This window comes from Cavia porcellus, unplaced genomic scaffold (assembly GCF_034190915.1).
Source record: "Cavia porcellus strain 051 isolate PalLab524CR breed Dunkin Hartley unplaced genomic scaffold, mCavPor4.1 scaffold_14, whole genome shotgun sequence".
Taxonomy (NCBI): domain Eukaryota; kingdom Metazoa; phylum Chordata; class Mammalia; order Rodentia; family Caviidae; genus Cavia; species Cavia porcellus.
In genome coordinates this window covers 32,374,661-32,399,620 of record NW_026947497.1, presented here as the reverse complement: position 1 = coordinate 32,399,620, position 24,960 = coordinate 32,374,661, and the positions used below count along the sequence as shown (strand labels likewise).

Below are 24,960 nucleotides of genomic sequence, written 5' to 3'. Positions count from 1 at the left end.
GCATGACAGGCTTCTCCTGGAGATTAAACAGCACATATCTTCTCTGATGGAACCAATAATTGAGGCTCAAAGTAAGGACCAGAGCTCCCACAAAGTAAATTGCAGCCAATCTAAGTGACAAGGTCCTGAGATCCGCCAATGATAACAGTCAAGTTCATATCAGGGAAGCCAGGATGACAAGCTCTCCTGGTGATCCAACAGCTCCAACAGAATTAACAACTTCAAACAACAGCACCACCATGGAGAACCAACAACACCAACTTTTTCTTCCCCAGTTCTTTAATACTTGCAGCAATCCTCAGATGGGTCTCCCACTAAGCACCATGCTGATTCAGTTCAACTGGTGATAAGTTGACCACCAGTTTTTAATCCACCATATTATTATAGTACTTTGACAGTGAAATAATAAAGATAAAAAACTCTCCAAGATATATAGTAATTTGAAATAAATTATAAATTTGAACACAATTATGTCACAAATCACTTCAAACAAGAAAATTGGCATAAAAACTCAAACAGTAAACCCAATCTGTTTTTAACTCATACTATAGATGATAAGCAGATGTTATATTTTATGCCCCCCCCCCAAAGTCTCACGCATTCAGAAGTGGGTTTTTGGAAAGAGATTGGGTTATGAAGATATACTCTTCAGTGGAGTGATCCACTGATGAATTCAGGCTTAATTGCACTGTTAGGAGGTTGGAACATCTTGGGAGAGACAGGTCACTAGACATATGACATGAAAGGGTGTGGTCTTCTTCCTTTTCTCTCTACTTCCTAGACAGCACAAACTTTCCTTGATCTCTGCATTTCTCCATGAAACTCTTGTCTTGAATCTGGCACATTGTGAACTAAATCTATGAAAGCCATGTCTCAAAATTAAGCTCTTCTACACTAAAGTTGTGGATTAGCTGATGATGCAGAAAACTGGTACCAGCAATGTGATGACACCGCGGTGCTTCTGCCTGATGATGTGGTTCAGAATCTTTTGGAACTGGTTTGTGGGCAGAGTCTGGAAACATTTAGAGTTCAAGGCAAGCAAAGCTGGATCTGGAGTGGCTGAATCTACAGTGTGTGACACTGGGATTGATTCATGGTACAATGCTAGTCTCAGGGTCACTAGGATTAAGAGTGTGAATTGTAAGTAGCCTACATGAGATGTAAGGGATAGAAAGAGGTGTGGCCATCCTTTGTTGTGCTGCTACCTTCTGCCCACTATGAACTGTTTCTTTTCTGTGGTGCTGCCCTGCCTTGGAACCAGCTAACATAGGACTGAAACCTTTACTGAGTTAAATAAGCTTTTCCCCTTTGCACTTGAGTGTCAACTATTTTGAGTCAGCAAAGAGAGAAAACCATCTAAGACAATAAATGATTGTGTTTGGAGCTAAAATGGCTAGAATACTGATAATAACACAGATGCTGAAATCCGGGTTCAAGGCATGGAAATGAGAATGGAAAATTAAACTAGGGACTATACATCTTACATTCTGCAGAAGAATGTGTCTGCATTTTGGTCATGCCTTAAGTGTTTTGTGCAAGGCAGAATTTAAAGGTGGTGGGCTAACTGATCTGATGAAAGTAATTTCAAGGCAGCCCAACATTCAGCGTATAGCATATATAGGCACAGTCAGATAATTTTAGTAAGACATATAATGAGAAACAGGAGCAAACAGTAGTGTTAAATGATTTTCAAAATTTTGGAGTTTGGTTAGAAAGAAAGCTTATGTACAGCTGTGGTCAAACAGAATATGGCTACTGAAAAGATTAGTCCCATTAAAAAAGAATCCAGGGAAGCTGGGCATGGTGGTGAATGCCTATAATCCCAGCAGTTGGGAGGCTAAGGTAGGAGGATTGCTGCAAATTTGAGACCAGATTGGGCTACAAAGTGAGTTCAAAACTGCACAGCAAGATCCTATCTCAAAAAAGACTAAAAGAAAAAAATAGTCCAGTGGGAAGAAGCTATCATACCTGCCTGATATCTCAGCATTCTAGAGATTGTGCAAGATTTTATGTTTGAGCCAAGCTTGTGCATCTTAGACTCTTAGTGAGAAATTCTCTCAAAATAAAATAAAAATTTTAGGGAGTCTGACTCACTGCAAAGACATGAAGTTCAATTCATATACAAGTATAAAAAATAGAAATGATGATTGGAGAGTATATTAGGAATTGGCCACACTCCACAATCTCAGACATAAAAGTATCAAAGCATAAACTTCTTTGGAAGACTTTGTTTTGCAATGGGAGCTACAAAGTGTCTTGTTTATTGAGGATCACCCTGGGAAATAGGTTCACAAATTCAGTCACCCATACATTCAGAATCTACTATGGTCCACATGGCTATTGCTTGAGCTGGAGCAGGCCTTAGTGTCAGCCACGTGGTCCTAGTTTTACAAGAATATCAGAGATGTAGATTCATAGAGGCTCCAAATAGATTTTAAAACAAAATCTAGGAAGAAAATGATCCTCAGAAGGACACATTACAAGAATAAAACTAAACGTACACTGGAAGTCTCAGTAATTTGGGGATGCCATGAACATGGGACGACTGCCAAGAAAAGGTGCAGGCAGTGACCAGAGCCAGCCCTAGAAAGAGGCCACAAACACTGCAACCAGTTGGGCCATAGAAGTGGGACTGTCTTCTTCTTTGCAGTTCATGTTTCACCAAAAATTGGTTCCAGTGCTGCATGCAGAGCTACAGGATCTAATATTTATCATGCTAAAATTGGCTTGGTATAATTCCAGTGAATTGTCCAATTTTTCCCTCCCATAATGGGAATAGTTCTCCATCCAATTGCATGTTATAAATCTTACATTTTTTATTGAATTTTTACAGGGATTCCAATAAAAGTTTGCTTCGAATCTTGTAGAAGACAATTGACAATTAAAATTTATTTTCTAAACCATAAAGAGTTTACACTAAATGTTCCACTATGTGCATTTCTATAATATAAAACAAATATTCTGGGATGGAAAATAAATCAGGGGTGACTTAGTGATGGGGTGAAAGGACCAGGAAATGCCAGCGCAGAGATTATAAAGTGGAATATGTAGCCATGATAGGGCGATAGATATATCATGCCTCAAGTGTGGCTGTGGTTTGTTTATATGTCAATTTGCAGTTATGCAAAACTTCTCTAATTACATAATGCACATATATGCAGTTCATAATCTTATATATCGTTAATATAAATTTATTAAGATATAAAGCATTAAGTGCAAGTGTAAGATTTCTGACATCTCACTTTAGAAAATTCTTATTATAATGGGATACAAAACTTAATAAAATGAATCAGAAAGTGTATTCTTTTGCTCAATAATTCACGTTATTTTGCATACCATCTGGAGTCTTTTACTTGTTTAAAATTTCTTTCTGCAGCCGAGTCTCTGCGTACTGGAGTAGTGTTGCTGGGGTTGTTGGCTGTCGGCATCAGGCCTGAGGAGAACATCAAGGTGTTCCTCATTTCCTGCCAGGATCCCAACAAGGATGAGCAAGGTCAGGGAGTCTCACCCATGCAGGGTGAAGCACTCAGCTTCCTGTGGTGAAGAACCTGGATCTAGCAATTGGGAAGCCGCCAATATATGCAGTGAAGAAAAAAAAAAACAAAGGTCCCTCAGATTTAAGGGTGCAGGAAAGAAAGGACACTCAGGTTGCCTTGTTATAGGAGATCACAAATCAACATCCCATTTCATAGTAGATGAAAAACAAAAGGAAAACATTGAACCACTGGAGTCTCAATATCAGCAAAGGATGGACAGTAAATTAACAGGGAGATATCGACCACATAGTGGACTTGACTTTAGTGAGTCAGAAGGTCACGATGGAGAAGAGGCATGGCTGTAGATGCTGCTGCTGCCAGTGATGATGATGATGATGATGATGATGATGATGATGATGATGATGATTTACTGGTCCTGAAAGTCCAGATGATTCTGAGACTGATTCAGAAAAAGGAGGATCTGCTAAAGAACCCTAAAATAATGAGCAACCTAGTGAGGTGGAAGATCCTCGAACCAAAAAAATGCAGAAGGCAACTGTAAAATGATCTTTGTTAAATCCAGTGGTTCATAACTCCCAAACATGTCATCTCTGTATTAAAAGAAAGTGTTACTGTTATAATTCACAATGGAGCACTGCTTATATAGCACAGAGCTTTGCATTATAATTTTAATGTTCTTTTAAATAATTACAAAGCGTTTGATTTCAAATGTGTTGGGTTACAGTTTTATGCACTGGGCACGAGTTATACAAAATAAGAAATATACATACCACTCAACTTCCTTTCATATCAGTATCATCATGCCTCTAGCCTCCCCTCTCACTCCTGCAGATGCATTTGGGGGCAATACAGTTTTGTTTGTGGTAGCTATTTCATAAATTTTCCCTTTCAAATTTTCTCATAAAAATTTATGTGATACTGTGAGGTGTTGATGAAAACCATTCCTCAATTATATTTTTTTAAAGTAGAACTATGTGTTTTGAGTATATCCGCTGCAGGTGACAATCTAAAATACTGTTGACAAAAATTAGATACTTAGTTAATTCTTTCTGATTCAGCTTTTGGTCTTTTAGACCAAAGTAACTTGAAAACAAGTAACAACTAACACTTGTTAAGACGAAATTACAGTTGTGGTGTGTTTGGAAAGTTCTGATCCCAAAGAGTGTTTACACAATTTGAATTACAAAATGTTAGGTTTTTCTTTTTTAATTTGGCTAATTTTTACAGAAAAATAATTTATGTCTGCATTGGTTCTGTATGCACTGATTCCTACAAGTTTTGGCAACTCGGATATTCAAGGAAGCAATGATAGTGAACATTGCTCCGTCTTTAATGGAAAGCTACATTTTATACCCCGCTCTGTGATATCCTAGAAATAATTTTCCAATACTGTCCACAACATTTTATTGCAGATAATTCATTAAAAATGTCAGAGAATTCATTAAAAATATCTTGTACCTAGATCTCTACTCAAATTTTTGTATATATGTTAAATATTTTTTCATAGTTTTAATGTAAACATTTGAAGAAAGTAAATTGCAGGATGTTGTAAGGTATTTTTGCTTGCATAAAATACTTCTTTTTCAGGACTAAAAATAACATATTTCAATTGTCAACAGAAAGATATGTATCAAGTCAGTATTTATAGTTGAAACTTCCACACTTTCTTCATGCAAAGCTGGATTCATCTGCCCTTACCATCTTACTTTCTAAAGTAGTTGTACCTTAACATTCATCAATTAAATGAAACTTGAGGCCATACACTTAGATGAAATAAATCAAACATAGATGTTTAAATATTGCATTGTTTCTCTGTTTAAATGGACAAATAAGGACCAAAATGTATATATATATATATATATATATATATATATATATATATATATATATATCAGGGAACAGGAAGAGAATATTCCAATAGAAAGGGAAATAAGAGGAGAAAGAGAAAAAAGGAAGGGACAAAGAAAAAAAGAGTAGAAGGAAAAAAATGGTACAAAGTTTTTTGTAAATACAGAGGAAAAAAAAGAGTTGAAGTGGGGATTGTGACTGGAGGAAACAGAAGAATCAAAATACATCATGCACAGGTACAAATTCCCTGTGATGAATGTAATTATTTTGTATATATAATGTATAACAATAAAACTAATAAGAAGAGGAAAAAATCACCCATTAAAATATGTATATTTTATGAGAATATTCACATCAATTATTTTATACTGAGCCATATGTTGTAGGTTGAGTTCTAAAGAAGCATACTTTCTGAGTTGGAGTTCAAGATGAAGGTTCTTTATTAAGTAGTATCTCTCAAATCCAAATCTGCTGAGAGAAAAGCTAGACTGAGCAGAGTAAGACCTATATGATGTGACTGAAAAACTATAAGGAGTGTGTATTTATTTTTTTGAGACAAAGTCTTGCTGTATAGTTCAGGCTGGCCTTGAACTCATGGTGAGATCTTCTTGCCTCAATCTCCAAAATGCTGGGATTACAGGAATGTTCCACACTCCTGCCAAGAATTTAAAAATGAATGTATTATAATAAAAGATAAATTACCATTCATCCTCCTGAAAATATTCACCATTACTTGAAACACTCTATTCCATAATCCTTACCATCTTCTGAAACAATTCCAGAAGTCCTCTTTCTTAAGTGTCTTTAATTACACTGCCATGGTGGCCTGGGTGTCCTCAGTTGATTTAAAACTTTACTTTTAATGGTGATTTTGATTTGGAGGTTAGCCAGAAGTCACATGGTACAATATTTGATGCATGAGGCAGGTGAGAACACACTGTGATGTTTTCATAGGCCTGTCCTTTCATTGGTTGACAGTTAGCATCAACATTCACTATATTTGTGAGTCTACCTCCCAAAGACATTCACAAAACATAACTTTCAGAATTGGTTCAGAAATTGGCAAGAACAATAACTGTGCTCAAAGTAAGAGGGAATACTTAGTGGAGGATTAATGGCAATGTGTCTTTTAGTCTAATACATTGTTTGTTCAATTTAACCTTTTACAGAGTGTGACTCTCACAGACCCAATAGCAAATCCAAGGGCTGCACACTTTCTGGAGCAAGAATATCTATTCAGAGTTAAATCAAATTAGTCCAACATACCCAGGTCCTTTTTAAACATTAGATGCAGATGGCTTCAGGAATCTCATATATAGAGTACCGCCTTAGGGAATGTGTAAAACCTATGATGGTTTTCTTTTTTAACCATTGTTGTGGTGAATACTTCCAAAACTCAAGTTTATTTACTGTGAATAAACAGTCTAATGGGTAGTTCAAAACACCTGGGGTGTTTACTTACTAACAAGTGATTCCTCAGCTAGTGGAGAAGCTTGAGATTGAAATCCTTTTGAGGAAAGGGTATGCATAAAGTGTAGGCAGTATTAATCTGTCTCCTATATTTAGAAAATTGAGTTAGATTTAGAGAGCAACTTTCCAAGTGGATGCAGAAGTTTCCTTCCACAATGGAAATTTCTAAAGATGTTTCCCCAGTTTAAGAACTTTGACGCCTACTGCAGAAAAGTTATGCTGCGTTAGGTTTTTTTTTTTTTTTTTTTTTTTTTTTTTTTTTGTGTGTGTGTGTGTGTGTGTGTTGGTTCTGTTAAGATGCATCATCACAACTGGAACAGCTTAGCAGAGGGATTTCCTTTTTCATGTTCGAGGAAGATAAGTCTAGAGGTTTATTGAACCAAAGCAAAACAAATTGATAAAAAAAAATTGTTGCCAAAGGCTTTTGTCAACAGGGAAATTAGTTATATATATAATTCCTATGTAAAAATTATATATATATATATATATAATTCAGATGTAAAAATATAAAGGATGAAATGCTTGGATTTTTCATTGTACTAGGGCATTATTTATTGGCTTTTGTATGCATGGGCTAACCACTCAATCTTGGGCGCCTATAGCTTATTTAGTCTAGAAGATTTTAATAAATTCCAGGTATTCAGTATGCATCTACTACATGCTAACACAACAAGTAAGTTCACACAAATTCTTTTATAGTGGATAATTCAAGTCTATTTATTTCTTTTTAAGGATTAAATATTAATATTGAAGCTTCTCAACTTTATTTCATTCTTCAACATTCAGTATTAAGAAATTACGAAAAGCAATGCAAAATTATTCTTTCCTTTTATATCCTTTTGAAGGCATTGAAAAATGTAAAAATTTTATAAGTTATTAAACATTTGAATGCCAAGTAGTAATTTACAGTGTATAAAGATTTTTCTGGTCTATGGATGATATACTGTCAAAGAATTAAAATATCTCAAAGAAGAATATCAAATAAGTGTTCCATAGCCTTCTTGATGAAGGCATTGATTTCTTGTTTATATTTTGACGAATATAAGAAAGAAGGCATTAACAGATCAAAGGTGGTAGCCAAATCCTAGTGGAGATAATCAAACTATAAAACATCTAGTCACTGTGGATTCAGGAAAACTGATTATGTTCCTGTTAAAGTTCCTGGTAGTTTATTATACAATGACTAACTAGCAACAGCTGTAATGATGAATGAAATCCAATTTCTCCATAACTGGGAAGAGAAGCATATCTTTCCATCTCTTCCCATTACATGTTTCTGACACCTGAAATTGCTACAGAAGTTCTTAGTCATGCATTTAGGTGATCATTTTAGAAGGTTCTCATGATGGCCATCTAGTGTATTTTCAGTCACTATATATATATTCACACATCTTCTGAAGCACTATATTCATAAAAATTATGCAATTTATTCAAATAAGTATGATAGTCAAATAATACAAATAATAATTAGGAATATTACAACCATTATAATACAAATAAATGGTATTTTTTAGAGTAGTAAAATTTATTGGCAAACAGTAATAACTCCTAAAAAAAAAGGAGAGGTCCCAACTGGGCTTCCTAAAAGTAAATATTGGAGTAAGAGTTTAGCTTCCCTTTAAGAAGAATGGGAAATTGAGTTTCAAACTTTGTTTTCTCTCTGATCTTGCTTCTGAATGTAAAAGTACAATCAATTCTATGTTTACACATTAACTCATCATCTGACTTCGTGAAGTTGCTTGCACTTTTGCACTTCAAAGTCACTGTAACTACTGTAATTTCTAGTTTAAGTTCACACAAGTGAAAAAATATAAGTCCTTAAGAGCCAGAATATTTTGTACATGGCACAAAAACATGCAGGTAAAGTGTCATACCTTGGTTGTCTACTTGAACTAGACAACCTAGAAGAATTGATATCTTAAAGGGTGGATTAACTCCTTGATGAATTTGTAGAGCTATGGGTTATTAAGAGGTGGTGCACCATTGGAGAGATTAGGTCTCTGGGATTTTGATTTCAAACTATATCTTCTCTTGTATTCCTTACCTCTCATTCTGTTTCCTGGATAGCATGAGGTGAAAGTATTTCCTTTGTATATCTCAGAGCAATGGTATTTTTTTTCCCATGGTTGGCATGGAAGCCAACCATGGACTGAATTTTCTGAAACCATGATTCTAAATAAACTTTAAGTTTTGCACGTTAGGCATTCTGTCCAGGTGATGAAAAATCTCAGTAATATGTACTGGAAGACACGTTACTCTGAAGGTCTTAATATCATGTGAAAATTTTACTTGGGGCCAGCAGAGCTGAAAAATCATGGAAAAATATCAAGGAAGATATTTTATGCTGCGATAATTTCTATGTTTACGATATGTCCACTTATTGACTATCTCCATAAAAACTGAGGTGAAAAGAATCAACACTCACTAAAAGTGTTCAATATGTTCTTCTGCATAAGTAGCAAGTAAAGTAGAAAAATTATTAAATTGAAAAGAAGGGTATACCTAGAAAATATGATTGTATCCCTGCAATGGAACTATATCAGAGAAAACAAAGGAAATATGGATGTGAGAGAAACTTCTATATTTTTAAATATGTTTTCAGTAAGGTGAATTGTTAAAACAGCTTCACATATTTTGGAGGAATATGTCTGCCATGCATAACATTTACATTTGTTTTGGGGAATTAGTACATTTTATAGCCTACTTTGATCATTTTTAATCCCTTTGACCTCTTCCTTACTCTATCCCTTCCCCTGATATGTTTGCCAATTGAAAATAAGTTTGCCTTTTTGTTTCCTACAAAGACTCTATCTCAAAAGACTCTATCTCAAAAAGAACCTCCAAAATTATCCATATTTACTTTACTTCTTTATTTATGTTTTTGTTTTTCATACAAGGGAAATCACATGATATTTAATTTTTGGTATCTGATTTATTTCATTCACATGGTCTGGAGTTCCATCCATTTTCTTGCAAGTGACATGATATCCTTTAAGGGTCAGTACTACAGTATTCCAATGACAAAATATCATATTCTTTATCCATTCATTTCATGGGTACATTGTCAAAAGAGTTAAAGATATCAAATTATAGTGATTCATGTACAATAATTAATATGAAAAGAAAAAATCATTTTGGCTGATTTTGATTGCTAACACTATTTTCCAAATAAATAAACAAGATTTTATGGAGAAATATCTTATTCTAGACTGGGACATGAGAAGTAAAAGAAACACAGTGGATATATTTCCATGGTAAGAAGAAAACAGCAGTGGGTTAATTTAAAAGCAAACGGGCCAGACCTAGTGGTGCATGCCTGTAATCGCAGCACTCAGGAGACTGAGGCAGAAGGATTGCTGAGAATTTGAGGCCAGCTTGCGCTACAAAGTGAGTTCAAGGCCAGCCTGAACCACATAGTGAAACCCTGTCTCAAAAGGCAAAATATATACATATACAAATAATGTAAATTTTATATATGTTTGTGCATATATATGTGCAAACAGGAGCCACATGCAAGACCTCTTAATATCCAAATCTGGAAGGGCATAATCAATAAAATAATTAATGTGCTACTGAATTTTGCCCCAAGATATAAAACATTCATGTATTAAAAAAAAAAAAAAAAACATAAGATGACTTAATAAAAAATGGGAGGAAATAAATAAATCTGTCCATAGAAATTCAAAATAATTTATGTCGGTAATTTATACTCAACAAGGTAAAACATACTTTTATTTAAATGTAGGGGGCAAAAAGGACTCATTCAAAAAACTCACTGTGTACCAAAGCAGAAATAACAGCAATTTTGCAGCAAAGAAACATGGAAAACACTACATCATCCACATGAGTGTTAATGCAAATAGTGACAGTTGATAGAGAAATCATGTAACTAATAAAAGAAAATGAATAGATAGATTAGAAAACTAGATGTTAAGATACTCTGCAAAATATCTTACCAATATTTCACAAAATTTTCAAGATCATCAAAAGTCTGAGAAAATGTGGAAGTCTCAGGGACTTTCTGACTCATAATTATGGATTTTAATATTGTATCCTGAATGAAATCCTGGGGAAAAGAGGTACTACCTAAAAGTTACGAAAATCCATAAAAGGTATGAGTTGTAATTATTAACAATGTATAAATATTCATTAATTATAAGAGTGTGAAATGTAAATGAGTTTTATTGGAAATCTATTTACTTTGCAAGTATTAGTTTTAAAAAGAAAACAAAGTACAGGAATAACATCACAGCCTTTCTTTAAAACTGAGAAGAAAAACCACAATTATATGTTCCAGCAAATGAGTCTGCATTGTGCACTGATGGATATTTTAAATATTTTCTTCATAAATATTTTCAATAAAAGAATTGATATATTTTGAGGACAAATACTGTCAGTAATAAACTAAGCAAGTGTCATATGCACATATGGCTTCATTTTTTCTGTAAACAAGTTTTTCATTAAATTGGATGGAGCATTTGAAAACAAAGATTGGATAATTATGATTGAGAAATGTTGGTGAAGTTGTTAAAAATTGATTTGCTTATTTTTTAAGATGTGATCAAAATATATAATTTTATTCTCCAGCTGAGCATATGGCATTTAGTTCAAAATATTTTATTTTGAACTTTATTTACTTAGTATCCTGACTTTTATAACTGACATCTGAGTCTGAAATTTTTGTGCAACAGCTATTTAGAATATCAGCACGACAGATACAAGACATAAAATAAAATATTAAAAGTTTTAAACTTGCTAAAGTAAAACAGGGCAGAAATTTTAGATGTGCTTTTATTCCAGTGTTAATAATTCTAGTCTCTGTATATTTACTCACATTAAAATTATTTAAATTCAAACATCATTATGTTGCTCTTTTAACAAATTCAACAGGAATTTGGATACAAATACAGAAATTGAAAAGGATATTCAGTGACATACATGCAAAATAATTTTGCATTTTTTGGTGAGATTATTGAGTGAAATCTGTCACCTACACATCTGTCTCTGTTTATTCTGGTTTAGTACAAACATGCACATACAGCAATATTTACACATATGTGCAACTGGAGAACTCATATTTTAGTCTGAAAGTAACTCGATACTTTGTGACTTATGAAATTTTCTTTAATTTTGGAAAAATTTTCCAAGCCTTGAGAAATGGGTTTATTATAATCTTACATATAAGCAAGATTATATACAAGATTATAATCTTCACTCCACCTTGAATTTTGCTGCAGAAAGATGAAACAATTTTCTTCATTTGCATATAAAGAAAACCTGAATTACAGCAGTTCAACAAAGAAGGATTTATGTTCATAGACTGAAAAATTTCAGATGCAAGAATTTGAAGACAGAGAAACTGGATAATATTACATATGTCCCACTCTTTCTTTTTATTTGGGGTTCATCATTGTTAGTATGATATTTCATTCTCAGGTGTGCAAAATGTTCTCTATTTATATAATGGTTTAGTATAATATTTCAGGCCAGAAAGAAAAAGGAATGATGCAAAGAAAGAAAGAGAATTAAGTAGAAAAAGAAAAAAGACACACATAAGTCAGTTTCTCTTTCAATGACTTTCAAAAACTGTAACTTCTTTGACATTCATGACAACAGTCAGGCATCTCTAAATATAACTCAAGTGCACAAGTATTTTCCCCGAGAACATGACTTAAATTATTATTCTCACAGTAAAAAAAAATGAGACTCAAGAGTGGAGGAATAAACACAAATAACTGTCCTAAAAGGTGTATCTGTAAGAAAGAAATATAATTCATGCATTGCTTCTCTGAGGCTTTAATACTCAACATCTAAATCAAAGTTACTTAAGATTTTGCTTGTAAATTTGGTGACACATTATTTTCTTGAATTTAGAGAATAAAACACCCAAGGAAAAATAAAGAGAGAGAGAGAAAAGGGAAGAGAATGAAGAGTTGAAGGGCATAAAAGATAATTAAGATATGTTATAGACATAAAGCAGTGGCCCATAACGAGGGTTGGTGTTATGTACTAATATACAGATACTAATGAGATTTTTCTTGGCTGCTGCGCTCCTTCAAAATAATATTTTTTAAAGATTGTTTTTAAAATTAAAATATAAAAACAAGAGAGAAAAAGGTAATTGAAATCCAGCCATAGTTATACGACCTATAGCTCATCTGAGAACATTTTATGAAAAAAATCTCAAAAAAGTACAGATACTCATAAATACATAGAGTTCTGTTCATATTGTCTACTTCTACTTGAGTAAGTTTTGGTAGCTTGAGTTTTTCAAGAAATACATTCATTTAATCCAAGTTGTCTAATGTGCAGGCAATAGAGTTCTTCACTATCCCTTTAGTGTCTTCTTAGTGTCTTAGTGTCTTCTTAATATCCATGGAATCAGTAATTATGAACCTTTTTGCACTTCTGACATTAGTGAATTTTGTTGTGTATCTCTTATTGTTTAACCTGGCCACAACTTTACCAAAATTTTGTTTTGTTGGTTGCTTCTAATGATTTAGTGTTTTCAGTACCAACTAATCTTTATTCATTTTTTGCTTGCTTTCTTTAAATTCATATGTGCTTCCTAAGGTAAAAGCTTAGGATGCTATTTATATATCTTTCTTCTATTCTAACATACATGCTCAATGATGGAAACTTCTTGTCTTTAAGAAGCAATTTGACTGTATCAACAATTTGAAAAAGTTATGTTTTCCTTTTCATAATGTTAAATATTTTTAAATATTTCTGTAGATTTTTTAAAATCTTGTATTGTACAGGAAGCATGAGTTTAATCTTCAAATGGTTTGAAATTTCCCAGCTCATTTTCTTCTTGATTTCTAATTTAAATCTAGTTATGGTTCAAAAGTATGATTTCTATTGTCTTAAATTTGGTTAAGTATATTTTGTGGCTCAGAATTTGCTCTATCTTCATAAACTGTTACCTGGAGAAAAATATATATTTCTTTGCTGTTAGATAAAATATTGTAAACAATCATATTCATCAGTGAAATAAGTCAGGCTCATATGTGCAAACATTGTATGACACAATCTGATGGCATGCACAGTTAATTGAAAGATAGTAAGACATAGCATGGTAGCCAAATTTAAAAAAATGACCCTATCTTTTCCTGCAATTGTCATTAATAATCACTTACATAAAGGTGATTGTTACATTTAGATCAGTAATCCCATATCCATCTGTTTTCTATTCATTGAAAGTTTGTATCTTTCCTCCATTTTACGCTTCTTTGCAGTTTGTGGGGCATTTTACATATTTCCATTTTTCTGCTATGACAGAGAATTATTTTTACTTCTTTGCATCCACATGATTATGTTTTCCATGAGTTTGAAATATGCATTTACAAATATTCTTAGCTAACTCTTACAAAAACTACTAAAAACTGATTTACAGGTGATATTGATAACTTAAAAAATTTATATATATAAATTATTTTATATATAGAAATTATATATAGAGAGGGAGATTGTTTTTCAAATTACTGGTTTCTTCCAAGATTTTACTTTGTATGCATATGTGTGTGTTGTAGTCAGGTGTTATGAGGAGAACAATTTCAATCAGGGCACAGGATTTATAATATTATTTCATGATGATCACCCTAGAGTTAAATACAAGAAAATGCAGGAAATCTGTTCACAACACTAAAGATATAGACTATTCAGCCAAGGCCCTGGATCCTACAACAATGTTCTGCATGAGTCCAGGTGAAGACCTAGAGTCCATAACAGTGCCTCCCATGAGTTCAACCGGAGGTCTAGAGCCAATGAGAAGGATTCATATCAGTCGGTTTAGGAATCCACACTGGGAAAGCCCAAAGATCTGTGGTGGAAGCTAGAAAGTTTATGCCAGCAGGAGGAAAGAGCTGTGCTGGCAGGTTAAAGTTCTACACTGGAGCTGAGAAGTCACGCTCAAAACAAAGACCACAGTTGTCCTGTAAAGCACCACAGCCATCCTCAGCGACACAGAGGCCCTAAACTCATCTGATTCATGATAGGAACAGTTGAGACATGCCAGGAAGCCAATGTGACAAGTTCATCCTGGAGATTAAATAGCATATAACATCCCCTTCAAAGCCAGGAAGTAATGCTTGATGTAAGGACCAGAGCTCCTCCAAAGTGAACCACAGCCACTCTCACCAACAAGGTCCCGAGCTCCTCTGATGACAATGGTGGAACTCACACTGAGGAAGCTAGTCAGGATGAGCTCCTCCAGGATAAGCATCAGCTCGAAACAGCACCACTACCACTTAGAGAACCTCACAACTCCTAACCTTGTTCTCCATGTTTTTATTTATGCTGGCAACTTTCCTCAGGTGGAACATGATACTCAGCATTACAATGATTTAATTCAGCTGGCATTAATTTGACCACCAGTTTTTAACACATAATTCTGTGTGTGTGTGTGTGTATGTGTGTGTACAAGTCTGTGTTTTCTCAATTTGTATATTATGTGCCTAGGTGTAGGTTCTGGGCATTTATCCAGTTTAGTGTTTCTGAGCTGTACCTGATATATGGTTTGGCATCTGTCGTTAATTTAGATCATCCATCTTGACCAGTTGGGATTCATCCTAAGGATGTACAAATGGTTCAACATACACAAGTCAATTAATGTAATCTACCATATGAATAGAAGCAAGGAATCACAGTATCATCTCAAATGATGCAGAAAAAAAGCTTTGACAAAATCCAACAACCATGCTAATATCCCTGAAAAAATAGTTATGGAAGAATGTTATCTAAATCTGATAAAAGGCAATTTTAGCAGTTATCTTATTAAAAGGGGAAAACCTGAAAACTTTCCTCATAAAATTAGTAACAAGAAAAGGATGCTCACAATCACTACTTCAACTCAACGTAGTTCTCAAAACATTAGCCTGAGCAATTAAGCAAGAGAAAGAAATAAAAGTTATATATATATATATATATATATATATATATATATATATATATGAAAGGAATAAAGCCAATTTATTATTATTTGCAGATGATCTGATTCTCTGCACAGATGACTCAAAAGTTCCAACAAGTCTGCGAGCACTAATAGCAAAATTCAGTATGATACCAAGATGCAAAATCAGCACCAAAATTTAATAGCATTCCTGTATTCCAATAATGAATCCAGCAAAAATAGTACCATTCACAAAAGCATCAGGAAAAAGAAACACTGAAGAATTAACCTAACCAAAGAAGTATAAGACTGCTTTACACCTTTTGAATCAGATTTATCTCCAGAACCTACTCAAATCTCCCAGGATATTGATAAAGGAACCAATGAAAGAAAATATGCATAACTTAAATCCAATGAAACTTTATCTATAATAAGTGTATGTTTTGATATCTAATCTATTATCATATATCATTGAGGAAAAATGTATTAAAGATACAATGCTTTGAAAACAGAACTATACCCAATGTTCCTCAATAAGCAAAACCAATGTTAATAAAATGGCCATAATGTCAAAACTGATATAAAAATTTAATGAAATCATAATCAAAATTCCAATAGCATTCTTTGCAGAAACAGAGAAAATAACTAATCCATATGGGACAATAAGCCATAATACCAAAAACAATCCTGTGAAACAAAAGCAAAGGAGGATTTAGCACAATCTCTAACTTCAAGTTATATTGCAAAGCTATTGTAATTAAAAATGGACAGAATTGGAAAAAACAGATTTATGGATCAATAAACAGACTAGAAGATGCAGAAACAATGCCCAACATAGTCAACTACCTGACCTTTGACAAAAGATTTTAAAATGAATGCTGGAGGAAAGGAGTCCTTTTTAGCACATGGTTATCAAAACTGGCTATCAATATGCAGAAGACTGAATCTAGACCCTTAGTTATCATCATGGATTAACTAAATTCAAAATGAATCAAATATATAAATGTTAAAAAAGAATAAATCTATTAGAAAACAAATTAGGTTAAGCTTTAACACATTGAAAAGGAAAGGATTTTTAAATAGAACCTCAATAGTATAAGAAATAGTACTAAGATTCAATGAATGAGCTCAAATGTAGTTAAAATGTTTTCCCCAGCAAAGGAAACCAACAGTATGAAGACCTACAGAATGGGAAAAAAGTCTGTTGACAGCTTCTTCTCAGTCAGAAGACTAATATCTAGAATATATGAAAAATTTAAAATTAGACTTCCCAAAGTAAAATACTCAATAAAAATAAACAAGTAAATTATTTTATATTTATTTATATAGGCCCTTTTACATTATTGATGAGAATGTAAACTCGTACAACCATTATGGAATTCAGTGTGGAGATTTCTCAATAACAGTAAAACCAGATATCCTGTTGGAGCCATTTATACATGTACTTAAAAATCTCTGGAAAAAGTTAAAGACATCACACTGCAGTAATGCATTCAGGCCTATGTTTATAGTAGCACAACTCACTATACCTAAATTTGGAAGCAGCCAATATGATTATCAAAAGTGGATGAATAAAGCAAATGTGGAACATATGTGCAGGAAAGGACCGCTTTGTTATAAAGCAAGATAAACTTGGGTCATTTGTAGGAAATTGGATGCATCTTGAGACCATAATTTTAAGTGAAATAAATTAGACCACAAGCTTAAATATTGCATGGTTTCTCTTATATGAGCAGTCCATAAAATAAGTAAAGAACAAAATAAAAGATGAGAAGAATTAGAGAAATAGGTCGTTCGTATAATGGAAGAGTACAAAAGGATGGAGCTGAGAGAGTCAAAGGAATGAAAAAAGTGTGTTTTTATTCATATACCAAATTTCTATCAGGAATGTAATCATTATATACTGCAAACATGCACTAATAAAAATAACTTAGAGAATATTCATTCATTATCACCTCAAATAAACCTTTCCCTACTTTTCCCTTTCTGGTATTCCTGCTACATATATGTTACACCATTTATAATTTTCTCAAAATTGTCTATTCAGTTTATTTTACATTGCTTTTTCCCTTTACATTACAGTTCAGAAATTTCGGTTAATATATCCTTAAGGACAGTAAGTTCTTAGCCATGTCTAGTTTCCTGTGCCTATAGAAGTGATTTTTTGTGTGTGTTTGTCATTTTGATTTCTAAAATTTTTTTACTAATTTCAAAAAAAAAAAGTTTAAAAAAAGAAAAGAAAAAGGGGCTGGGGATTTAGCTCAGCGGCATAAGCGCCTGCCTTGCAAGCAGGCAGTCATGAGTTCGATCCCTGGTACCGATAAAAAGGAAAAAGACCAAAAAAATTAAATTTTTTTTTACTAATTTCTAACTCCGATTACCATCATTCAGACTGTCCTATCTACTTTTTATCTTAGAACCTTTATAATATTAGTCATGGATATTTTAATATGATTGATATTGCAATTTTGATAATTTAGCACTTCAATTTTAATTCTGAGAATACTGAATTTTGCGTATAATTAAGTCTAACTTGCTGTTTGTCATTTAATTCTGTATCTTTTTTCCTTTTTTTGTTCTTTTTGTTCCCTTGTAGTGTGCCTTGTAATTTGTTCTTCTTTAAAATAACATGTAATGTTAGCATAATCAGAATAGAAATAATTTGGCTATAATGTGAGATTTTATGTAAATTGCCATACAAATTGGTCTAAAATTCATGGTTGTTTCAAAAGTATCAGACAATGTTTTCTTCTGGGTTTTTATGTTCTTTGCTTCTTGAGATAGTCTTTGTAACCATAGACCTTTCAGTGAGTTTTGACTTTTAATTGTTTCACACTGAATTTCTATTATTTTGTCAAAATGAATATTTATGGATTATCACAAGTAACTAGCTCTAACAACTTCAGCTAAAAGTATGCTCATCTCAGCTGTGAGTCTCAGTGTATAGTTGTCGCTACAGTTTCAATCAATGACTTCAAGTCTATGATAAATCTAAGAAAAATCATTGATGTTTGGTTGGTTCAGAGTTTGCCAGCATCGTCATGATGAGAATGAGAACATTTCAATAGTTTGCCCATTGAAGCAGAAATTACAAGTATGAGCAGTCATTTTATGAAAGTTATAAAAAGGAATAGGACCCTGAGGTTTTTACGTAACTAATGGAATCCTTTCTGAAAGTGGAAACTATCACTTCCACTCACAACTCCACATCCCTCCCAGGTCCCATGGCTGCCTCTAAACACAAGAAAGCTAGAGCTGCAATTCATCTTATGCTCAGAAATCAGAGCTAGAAATATTTATCTCAGTATAACAAGCAGAAAGAAAAATGATGATAGAGAGGCCAGTGACACACAGAAAGCACTTTCATTTCCATCATGAAAGCCTAGATTAAATGACTGTGGCTCATTTACATAAAAAAATAGTTCCATTAGTGTTGAAAAATTGGAAGCTGATATTACTATTTGGAGCTTGAGGTCCTAATGCCAACAGGACACAGAGGGAATAATAGTAGTTTGTCTTCCAAAATGTAAGCTGATATCATTTTTTTCCCTTTTACTTCTGTGGGCACTGAAAATATATACGAATAAACTAAGCATACTCCATATAAAAGTAGAATCTCAAAAGTAGTCCAGGAGTTTCAAGTTTTTCCTATAAACTGCTGGTGGGGGGGCAAATATTTTATGATTTTTGAGGCCTATGTCCTTGGCAGTATTTCACTGTATTGATAAAAGTGCCACTGAAAGAAAATAATCATAACTTTATTTCAATAAAACTTTATTCACAGTAATAAATGGAAATTTGGGTTTCTTCACCCATTACTATAGATCACTGAGGAAAAATGACTTAAAGATATATTTTGAAATTCTGTTATTTAAATCAAGTGATATGTAGCAATTGTAATTTTTCTCCCTGATACTTTTACTTTTGTTTCTTTTGCCTTTGGTAGTGTTTTCATAATTAGTTTTGTTTATGCACCCACTAAGAAGATATATCATTTGTCTCTGAGAAATTTATGTTTGTAATTGCCTGTGCTTAAGATACCCAACGAGTTTAGAGTTTAGTGTTAGTTGGTAACTGGTAACTTTCTACAATCATTTCCTTCACACCAATCGAGTTACATTTCTCAAGAAATGAATATTATCTCCTACTAAATTCATATCAGCTCACACACCACTGAAATAGAAACTTCAATGTTTCTAAAAGAATAGCCAAGCCATATTTTTATAAGCTCAAAAATAGAGATGCATATCTGTTGTAGAATTATATATTTATACACATTAATGTTAGTATTTAGGGAACTGTGATTTATTTGATTGCATTCTTAACTGAATAAAGAAACAATGTCCTCAGTTGAATACACAATTCTCCTTGGATAAGGAATAGTATGGATACTCTAATGACTGTGGATTTACTGTCAAGATTTAAAAATATTACAGTGTCTGTTATTTTAGTTATATTATTTGGTATTTTATAAATATGAAGATTTTTTAAAATGTCTTCTTTCTTTCTTCCCAAATGTGTACCTGTGTTGAGGAGAAAACTTACAAGCCCTCACTCCTAAGAAAAGCTGTTCTTGGATCATGTGTCTGAGCTCTTCCTCTGCTTTACGGCTTTGGTAATGTCTGGGACAGTACATCATATTAAATATTAGGTTCCCTGCCAGTTTCTGCCGGCCAGCTCTTGCTGGCGCTGCAGGTTTCTTACGATTCAGTCATGGTTTCTGTCATGTTTGTTATTTACACTATCCCATATCGTGTCCTCAACTCCAAGGTCACATATACTTAACAGTGAAGGACCTTCTCCTCTACACATCCATTGCACCTTTTGTGTTCATATGGGGCAACTGAGGAAAGGTTCTCTTCTTCAATTAAAGTAACTTCTGAGAATTCTGAACATAATCCCTGGTAGCACATTTCTACTTTGAGTTTGCTATACTTTGACATAGTGACACACAAAAGGCAGTCACCTCAGAGAATCCAAATGCAGGAAAGAAAAAAAAAAAAAAAAAAAAAAAAAAAAAAAAAAAAAAAAAAAAAACCTACTGCGTTAGTTTTCTGGAACTGCCAGAACAAAATATCCAAGATTGGATGGCTTCAGAAACAATCGAAATTTCTTTTCTCATGATTCTCAAGGTTGAAAATACAAGACCAATTTGTCCGAAGTGTGAGTTCCTTCCCTTGGTTTGCAGACAGCGATCCTCTTGCTGTCTTACCCTGTGAGCCTTCCTCTCTGCAAGAAAAGACAAAGATAAACTAATGTGCTTTTTGAGAATGTTCTATAAAGTTTCCTCTTAAATACTTAAATGTGTGTGAATGGTAACAAATAGCTAGTGATGGTGATGTTTTACCTTCTATATAGAAATAGGAAAGCAATAACTGAAAATCAAATATTAGAATCAGCTTGATTGAACTAGGATTTGTCATGATAGCCATTACAAAGAATTACTCTATTTGTAGACCTTATTTTGTCATGTTATAAAGATATCTCTGAGAGTGGCTTAGGGCTTATTTTAACTTGATTATCTCTTTTAAAGATATGTTTCCTAATACAAGCACATTCCAAAGAAGTATGTTAGGGGGCCAGTATTTAAATTTGGGAAAAAAAAAAAAAACATAGTTTATCTAATAGTGTCTATCTATCTATCTATCATCTATCTAGTAACTTATGTTGCCTCTATCCCAATAGCAGGCATCCTGATATGACTGAAACTTTATGATTTTCTTTCTTCTTTCCATCATTTAGCTGTTTAAGAATCATTAGATTTTTGAAAAATTCCCTTCCTCTTTTTGATTTCTTTGCCCTATCCTCCTCTTCCTAGGAACTCAGAAATGTGGATATGGATGAATCAAAAATGTTCACTAATATAATTTCTTACTACACTAATAATACTAAAGCAATTTCATATGTCTTCGTGACAATTAAACTTCAGATATAATGGTATTATTCAAATCCAATTTATGAAGTACATTTGATAATTTTCTGAAATATAGTATAAATCGTAGATAACTAAAACTATAAATATATGCAAGCACAGTAACTGTTTTCATAAAATTGTAAATAAGCAAATATATTTTCTGAAGCTTTTTAAAAATCCAAAGTTATTTGTTTTATAATATTAAAACACCATAGGTTATATAAAATAATACCATAAGTATCAAAAGAATTTTACATTTTTCCCTTGTGTGGATAAATATTCATCTTAGTTTCCTATCATGACATCCTAGATTAGTTGACATTTTTCCTTACATTTCACCGGTTTCTGTGATTAAAAATTTCTCATACACTGTGAATTGCAATGTTTGCCTCAGAAAATGGACTGCATTCTATAATAACATATACAAGGAAGATTAAAAATAGTGAACAGGATTTTAAAGATATAAAGCTATCAGATTTAACTCAACCTCAGAATTTTGCTTCTTTATTGTTAAGTATTATGCAAAATCCTTAAACTCAGTTTATCATAATTAAAAAGTATTATCATCCTATTAAGAACACAATTCATTTAGCTTTAATGACAGTAGACCCACTTAACAAAGAATAAATTTGAGTATAAAATTAGAGAAAAAAACATTTACAGTAATAGTAAATGTTTAAATTTAGACTGACATTAAAATGAAATTAAAGGAATTTACTCCATAAGACAAATGAAGGCACACAATGGTGCTTCTAGTATTTTAGTGAATATTTCTTCACAAATAATGTAAATACAATTAAGCTAGTAGTCCTAGGTTTTATATGACATTTTTAAATACAGTGATTTAAAAAGTTGTAAAATTATAAGGTAGACTGATAATTTCTTTCTTTCCTATAGTAGAAATTTCTCAGAACTGGAGCATGGGATAAGCCACAATGAATAATTTGTAGACAGAGGACATATTTCCTTGTGGGTAGATGACTGATTTGTTAGGTGACAGAATGTATATACTCATGCAGTTAGCAAAGTAACTAGACTAGAACGACATATGGATATATCCATATTTAAAAGGAAAAAAAGATAAAACACTATGGTTTTTGAAAATGTTTTAGAAAGTTTTATCTTAAATACTTAAATTTATGTGAATGAAGACAAATAGTTGGTGATGATGATGTTTATCCCTGGATATGGAAATCAGAAAACAATAATCAAAAATTAAATATTAGAATGTACTTGACTGAACTAAAATTGGTCATGAAAGCAATTACAAATAATTTACTCTTTAAAAGACTTTATCCTGGCAAGGAAAAGATCTTCAGTAATCATCATAAAGGAAAAATGTTTCAAATGAACATTTTTCTCCTATATGAGTCTTTTTAATTTCTACTCTCAATATTCTCTTCAATCAAATAATAAATTTTTATCAGTAAATAGTTGTTTTGACATGTTTAGATAGCATATCTAATATCTGTAAAACTGCTTGGCAGTAATGCCCAACTTTCCAAATTGCCATTTAGAAGTACATGCTCTCCTGGGTTCATGGAATATTTACCAGAGTAAAAGTTTTGTTTTTTATTTGATGTGCATTTTCCTACAAGACAAATTAGAAGTCCTGGGAACCAAAATGAGTAGTCTTGTGTCCTCTTGAATCTAGTGATGCATTTGTCAATCAAATCAAAATGTAATTTTATAAAGATATAAAGATCTTCCAAATATCTTATTAAGTTTTGGACCTTAGCAGACAATTTGTTGACATTTTTAGGACCATAACTTTGGGACATTTTCTAGTTGTTACCATTTGTAATAATACTTTGCTTTCTACCTTAAACATGACTTTAATATACAATTTCTTGGCCAGCATTCAATATCTGCATAACAAAGATTATAGGAATTGAGATCAAATAATAAGTTGAATATTTATATTTTATTTAAAAAAACAGATAAAAATGGTAGAAACAATATAGAATTTCAGAAAAATAAACAGTAAGAAATCACCAGTCAACGTTACATACTGTCATCTTAGAAATAGTTGCTCGAAATTAATTACAAAATTAGAGCATACAAAGTGATATTCAAACAATGACAATGCAAACAGTTCTGCTCTACCTTCCATCAAGAACTTAGCAATATGGTTATCAATCCTATACACTTATTTTTTTTTACTTAAAGAGGCTAAAATTAAACATAACAAAACAGTTTATAAGGAAACTATTTAAAGAAACATAATTTCAAAGCAAGTCCACTGGATATCTTCACTATCTATCTTATTTTCTCTAGTTTTCTTCCAAATAGTTATCCCCATTTTCACATACATTGAATATATACTGAACATTATAGAACTAACCAGATCATTACAGGATGATGAAGACTTTTTAGGTCTTCAAGACCTGATTTTGGGGAAATCAATAATGTCTACCATGTTTCTCAGTCTCTTCACAGTAGCTATCTTTATCTTTATGTAGGCTGAAACTGAACATAAGAGACTAGACTAATATCACTCTGAACAGTGAATGATAGTATTGCTATATTTCATATCTTAATGCTACAGAATTAGCATTGGGCTTCTTACTGTCTCTTCTTCTTTAGAGCATCCATTCATTACATCGTATATTATATAATCTTTCTCATAAATAGCTTAGAAATTCTTCCCATGTGTGACTCTCTCCATTTATATCTATCCTTTCTGTATTATAGGGAAAAACAGCTCAAAACAAGACAACAAAGTAAATTCCTAGAAAAACATAAAATGGAAAAGACATATAGGACCACAATATTAGGTGATCTATAGTAGTTACTATGCTCTGTTATTTTCAATAGAATTGTCCACATCATCAGGCATAATATAATTGAACATAACATTATATAGCTATTTTCATAAAAACACAACTTTGAAGATATTATAGGACCTTCAAGCAGTTAATAATCAAAGCCAGAATGGATATATTTTCATCTTGTCATCTTCAGAGTAGTTGTCTCCACTCCCAGACTTGATACTATCAAGCATACCAAATTTGAATGAAACAGTCAAGGCTAAACAGGGTCTAACAAACCAGCATCAAATAAGATCAGTCATAGTAAGGCAATGTAAGTAATACAGGGTTGTATTGTAAGTTAATAGGAAATTAAAGGTATTTACCATGGTATAACCTGCTATTTTTGGCTTAGCTTTCTGTGCCCTTAAATCTGAGTAGACAGAATGGAACAAAATATAATCAAACTAAACAGAGGGATAAGACTACTGTGACTTTTAAATCCTGATGCACTATTAACAATGTCCTCTGCCTCCCTTTTTTAGACAATTCCTCCCTTTTCCCTTTCTCAGGGTGCTTTGTATATTCTCT

At 32.7% G+C, this 24,960-nt stretch overlaps 1 pseudogene; it reads left to right on the top strand.

Annotated features, from left to right (window-relative positions):
* Positions 1–3,381: 3,381 nt before the first annotated feature.
* On the top strand, positions 3,382–4,069 carry LOC100734188 (small acidic protein-like; annotated as a pseudogene).
* Positions 4,070–24,960: the final 20,891 nt, after the last annotated feature.